General features: G+C 33.3%; 1 long non-coding RNA gene across 1 annotated transcript; it reads left to right on the forward strand.

Moving 5' to 3' along the window:
• Positions 1-1,707: 1,707 nt before the first annotated feature.
• On the forward strand, positions 1,708-3,937 carry LOC129464871 (uncharacterized). Its single transcript, XR_008651788.1, has 2 exons — positions 1,708-1,813; positions 3,183-3,937. It is a non-coding gene; the product is annotated as an uncharacterized lncRNA (long non-coding RNA).
• Positions 3,938-6,814: the final 2,877 nt, after the last annotated feature.

Below are 6,814 nucleotides of genomic sequence, written 5' to 3' on the forward strand. Positions count from 1 at the left end.
TCTAAAAAAACACACTTGCTTGACATGCCCCTTTACTCCTCTACCTAAAACATGGATGTGATGCTTTCAGGGCAAGCAGCTGTCTTTAAAATATGGGATGTTTTAAACAATAGTTTTATTATAAGACTGGGGAAATACAAAGATGAGAAGAACCTGGCTTTATGGTGATTTCTTAAGCACTGCTTTTTTAAGCCCCTGATGTAGGTTTTGCTATTATTTATCGCTAGAAATGATTCCGACCAGCAGGATACTACTCTGTAGCCTCAGTTAATCCTAATCTGGAAATGAGAGTAGGACCTACACATCAAATAATGACCAAGAGACTTTTATCAGCCTGACTGCTTCTGACTGGTGGGATATAGGACTTTTTAATTTTTTTTTGCTATAATTTTCTAGATTTAAAAAAATTTTTAAATGTAACTGAAATTTTAAATTAAAAAGTATTAAAGTCAACAGAAATTTGAACTAAAAAAATTTAGCCCTCAAAGGAATAAATTAAGGAACCAATTTGTGTGTAACAAAGAACCTAAAAGCAGAAAGTGTAATTGGAGATGCAGTTTTACCACCCTCTCCTCACCTCCCACCGCTCTCTACAGGCCCCAACTGTCCTGTTCTAACAATAATTTGAGCACCCATATCTTGTGAAAGCCTTCCTAGTCAGCAGAGCTGTAAAAAGCAGAATCAAGAGAGGTTTTCTGGACCAGAGAAATACCTTAATTAACCTATCCTATTCTGACCTTTTTTTAAAAAAAAAAAAATTATAACGTGAATTTAATCCATAAATAAATTACCTTATACTTCATTTACTTGCCTAAATCAATACAAATCTGATCCTTTTTTGTCAATGTGAAGAATCAAGAACTCTTCCTATCACTTATTCTCACAAACTAAGCATTTTATTCTCTAGAAAATTTTAGAATAATTTGTACCTTTCCATTTTCCCTAACCACAAAAACTGAAAGTAATAAAACATAAAACAGAATGTGTTTAACATTATTTTATTTTGAGAAAAGAGATTTTTGGAATTAATCAATCCACCCCAATATACAGAAATTTTCTACTAATCCTCTAAAACTTCAGTTTCGAGAAGTATACAGTCTGAATTCTAAAATGCAACATCTATTACTACAATGAGTCACCTGCTTAATTGTCATATGACGAAGATTGTTAATGTTTCACTCATTAAGTAAAAAATTGCCCCAATTCTATTTTATCCATAGCATTATTTAATATACTGTCACTTTAGAAGCATACTTGTACATAATAATTTCTCTATTTGCCAAAACTCTTTCAGTTATCAGTGACAAAAATAACACAATGCAACTTGACTAACAAAGCTTGGAAATTTGCCTATTCCTTAGAAATGACTTCAAGCACAAAAGAATCTAATGGCTTAAATGGTCATTTCAGAGCCCTGTATCAATCTGTAATTCCCTCTGAAAATTGGTTTTATTTTGCAACTATCATTCTTCCTTGCTACCATGCTATATAGCCACCCAGTAGTTCAAAGGCCTTTTATTGTGCGTTACAGAGCAAGTTACTGTGGCTTTTTCACAGGCTCTACCTAACATGTTTCAGGGAATAATCTTATTGGCCTATCTTGTGGATGCAGAATTCTAATAGGCTCCCTCTGAGTTCTAAGCCCACCTTTTTGTTGATAGATGAGGCATTGTTATCGATGATTCCATCTATATTGAGTTATGAAGAGACTACTTAAACAAACAAAACCAGATCACCACCTGTAACAACACCTAACAAACAAAACCAAGAACTAGGAAAATGAGGAAAAAATATCTGACTGAGTGAAAATTATGTTGGTTAACTCTTATAATGATTTGTCATATATAGCAATACAATAGCTAGTAGTAACTAGATTTCAATTATAAGATATTTGTGATATTGCTATGGTGAAGTCAACTAAGTTTGCCATTGTATGTCAAAAAAAATAAAATAACAAAAAATTTGCTAAGAAAACTAAATGATAAAATCCCCCTCCCCCAATACAAGGCAATACTCTTAGGCAGAGTGGACGAACAGAGAGAATGATGTCATGAAAGTTATTTATACCTAGGTTGAAATATTGACTTAGTCACTTACTATCTTGATGGATTTGAGCAAGTTCTAATTCTCCAGAAGATATTTTGTAACTTGTAATTGGAAAGATATAATAGCCTTTTAAAGCAGCAGTCCTCAACCTTTTTGGCACCAAGGACTGGTTTCATGGAAGACAGTTTTCCACAGATGGGCAGAGGGGATGTTTAAGGGATGATTCAAGTGTGTTACATTTATAGTGCACTTTATAACTATTATTATTACATTGCAATACATATGAAATAATTATACAATGCACCATAATGTAGAATCAGTAGGAGCCCTGATCTTATTTTCTAGCAACTAGAGGGACCCATCTGGGGATGATGGGAGACAGTGACATATTATCAGGAATTAGATTATTATAAGGAGAATACAATCTAGATCCTTCACATGTGCAGTTCACAATAAGGTTTGAGCTACCATAAGAATCTAATGCTGCTGCTGATCTGACAGGAGATGGAGCTCAGGTGGTAATGCAAGCAATGAGCAGTGGCTGTAAATACAGATAAAGCTTTGCTCACTCACCTGCCATTCACCTCCTGCTGTGCAGACTGGTTCCTGACTGGCTGTAGACTGGTTCCAATCTACGGCCTGGCGGTTACGGACCCCTGTTTTAAAGTGCTGTGTATTGGAAATGTTTATGTAAACTTTGCAGGCCATTAGAAGATACTTCATGAACAACCCATGAAATATGATGTTCTTTACAACTTTTCAGTTTTAGAGAATAAGGATTTACGTCAAGGGTGTCCAATCTTTTGGCTTCCCTTGGCCACATTGGAACAAGAAGAATTATCTTGGGCCACACATAAAATGCACTAACACTAACAAAAGCTGATGAGCTAAAAAAAATTCACATAAAAAAAGTCTCGTAATGATTTAAGAAAGTTCATCAATTTCTGTTGGGCTACATTCAAAGCTGTCCTGGGTCACATGCAGCCCATGGACTGCAGGTTGAACAAGCTTGATTTACATTCTTATAATACGTAATGTTATTTTATTAAATTATTTTAATTGTCTGGCAAAGTTATATCACGAGGTATTAACCAGTGAATTTTGTGTATTTTATTTCCATCTAACTTTCTTTCTAGTACCTGAAGCAATAGAGAAGGAGTACCTAAAATTCAAATAAAGTCATTGACCAGAGTATGGAACAGAAAATATAAACGCATATTTTTAAAGCAAACATTTCATCTCCTAAAGATAAGATAAGACATGGAATAAGGAGAAAGAAATTAATCCCACCATCCAACAGTGAAAGAAAAAACACAGAACATGAGGAGGACCAGAAAGAAATGTGAAAGAGTTGGAAGGAATCACTGCTGAGGTATTTTAGATTCTACACCCTCTATCCAGCCATGAACCTATCAGTGATCATGCCTAACTATTGCATACCCCATCAGACAACCTAATGTGGAGAAGGAGGTAATGTAGGGAAGCCTATTCATCTAAAGGGCATGGAACCGAATAGAAGTACCTGATACTTCACTATTGACCTATAGCCTATTAAGATTTACCATGAGTCATATACATTTGACATTGTTGTTTTCATTTCATAATTCATATCTTCACTAATTTTGTCTGTTTATCACTTTGTCAAAGGGCTAAAACTATAGTAATGAGTACATTCTTAATGAGCTTTTCTTTAACTACCACAATTTGTATTTAAATTTTGTCTCATCTTATGTTCTAAGATTGTCACAACAAAGTGATCAAGGAAGCTAGAGATTTTACTGTATTTTCTTCTCAGTAAGATTGCTGTATCTCTTCTATATAAAGTAAATAAATCCTTGATACATGAATGAAGTAATGGTTCAGTAAACAAATTAAATATGATATGACTTTATTTGTTAGTTCTTTACATATTTATATTTTACATCACTGGTCTACAAATCACCTATACTGAAACTTCATACTCTTTTATTATTTGGGAGTATTTAGCAAAAGAATTATCTTACCTAAATGTGGCACAGAAATCCACAAAACACTCCTAGGATGTAAATTCTAAATCAGTAATCCACAATACTTTGAGTGTGGCAAGTCTTAAATATGTCCTGTGGTATAACAACAAATATTATATATAATAGGCTAATATTAAATTCACATAGTTTTTATGCCACAAGTGCTATAAGAATTTGAAAAAAAAAAAACAAGTTTTTGAACCTATAAAGTTTATGTTTTCTGGCAACACAAGTACTAGGTTTAAAATGTTAATCCAAAAGAAATGATTTTTCATTAAAAAACACACGTAGTGCGAATACATTTGGACAACTGGTAAAATACCTTCACTATACTACCAATCATAGGGGTCATTTTAAGTACAAGTATATGAAATATGTGAAAAGACCGTAACTAAGTGCTGACCGTGACTTCAGGAAAGCAGTTTGTGGTAATTAAGGAAATATGATGGGTTTAAAAAGAGATACATTACTTGAACTGAAAAGCTAAAATAATTAAGTGATGGCCATTGAAATTTGGGATTAGCCCTGCTACAGTTGTTCCTGCCCTTGCTGCCTTTCCTCATAAGAACATTATGAATTTCTGCGAATGTCTTTATGTTTAATCTTGTTCAATGAATTGGCTGCCTCTCACTAGACAAAGTCAAAAAGAGAAATGCAACTGTATATAGAACTCTCTAAACAAGCAATGCACTCATAAATAATTCAAATGTCCTCTACTTCACATGATTACCCTTTAAGCTGATAATTTAAATGGGAAACTGAGAAAGGTCGTTTTATCTGCACTTTTAACAATACAATTCAGAAAACTTTGCTGTCTTAATATTTTTTAAAATGTTTTTGTATTCAGTTTTTAATTTTTAAAAGAATCAGTGAATTTCACATCTTAAAAGCAATGGCCTCATTTTTTCCCAATTTTTTATGAATATATTTAACAAAACCATAATAACCATATTTGAATTTGAGTACTAAACACAATTAATGTTTTGCTAATGCCTGTAGTGTGTGTCTGGACTAAATTTTATAAATATCTGAATTTAGTGGATTTACATTTCATAAATTATTTTTAAATTTACAGTTAATAAAAGTTTTAGATAATCGCTTCTAAATCTTGATGCTACTTCATCTCTTGGGTAAGCAAATTGATGACAAGAAGGATTCATACGTAAGAAGTGACTGTCTGACTGCTAGGCAAAAAATGTACTATTTGAAAAATTATTTAAGAAGAAGAAGGAAAATAAGGAGGAAAGAAAGAAGAGAGGGAGGCAAAAAAGACCAAAAGCCAGCAAGACAGTAACATAAAATACAAATAGATACATGAAATTAATATTCCTAAGGGGTTGTGGTGGGGGAGAACTGGAAGGGGCTGGCAGAGTTAGGAAAATTGCCCGCGACTGATCACTTAAAACTTCTAAAGTAGTCTTCATTAATGAACATACTTAATTCTAAGATGAGAACCACATAAGGCTGCTATCCCCACGCTTTCTCTAACCGTATTTACAAATTGGACGTTTAGACAGTTGGGTATTATATGATCCTACTATATCTTTAAGCTAGATAATATATGTGACACATTTTCACACTGAACAGAAAAATTGACACTTTATTCATAAACATAAATGTTTCCATTTACCAATTAATACCTAAATAAGTAGAATAACAGAAAAAGATTCATTATTAGAGAGGCAGTATTAATTTGCCCTCTACTCATTTGCTGTTTTCTAAAAATGCCGCTTCTATCTTTTCTCTCAAGAACCTCCTGTGGTAATCAATTTTCTAAATTCCTTGCACTATTTGTCATTTTTTTTTTAATGGAAATCTCTAGAGCGTGTTTATTTTCTTTTCTATTTTTGCTCTTAGGATTCAGCATACTCTTATATTTTCCACTTATCATATCTTTTTTTTAGAAAAATTGATGTTAGTGTACTTTAATAAGTGCTTATTAGGAACAGCGTTAGGAATGTCTGTGGACATACTGGAGGTATAACCTGTGATGTTTAACTTGAAGAAGCTTCCATCTACTTTGAGGTACAGCATCATTAAAATGTAATACTGAGACTAATGAAAATGTGTTGAGTTTAGTATTGGTTATGTAAACCTTTAGCTATAAGAGAGAACTAGTTTTTCAGTTGAATCTCCAATTTTGTGTACATGTTGTTTGTTTCTTTATATCAAGTAGCAAGGAGGCCTGAATTACAAGGTACATATATTGGATTTTTTAAGGATGTTGTTTATGGACAGTCAATCAAAAAAACGAAACTATGCCGTACTGAGGGGACAATTAATCCCCAAATCTCAATGGATTACAACAATAAAAATACTTTATTGTTGTTGTTGTTGTTTGTTTTGCTTTGTTTTGTCTTCCGTTTTTCAAGCTATGTATCAGTCAGTGCATGCCATCCGCCTACCAGGACCAACCTGAGGGAGCATCTTCATCTAGAAGGCTGCTGATCTTTTAGCAGAAGAAAAGGGGTGTGATAGACGACCAGCTGGCTCTTAAATCTCTCCAAATGTCACATTGACCAAAGAAAGGCAATATTAGGCACTATTGATATCAGTGGAGTGTAATAGAATAACTCTTCTGGAGTTAAGCAAATAGGTTTAAGAAACAGTAGAAATTATTACAAAGAGTTAACTAAAGGTGTAATTTTTTTTTCTTACACTGTCTACACATGAAACTCCTATCTTATAAAAACATATCTAATTATCCACCAGAGGCAAGGCTGAAGGTACATGTAAACACTTTTATAACCAGCTTCCAGCAG

The sequence above is a fragment of the Symphalangus syndactylus genome, chromosome 16 (assembly GCF_028878055.3).
Source record: "Symphalangus syndactylus isolate Jambi chromosome 16, NHGRI_mSymSyn1-v2.1_pri, whole genome shotgun sequence".
Lineage (NCBI taxonomy): Eukaryota > Metazoa > Chordata > Mammalia > Primates > Hylobatidae > Symphalangus > Symphalangus syndactylus.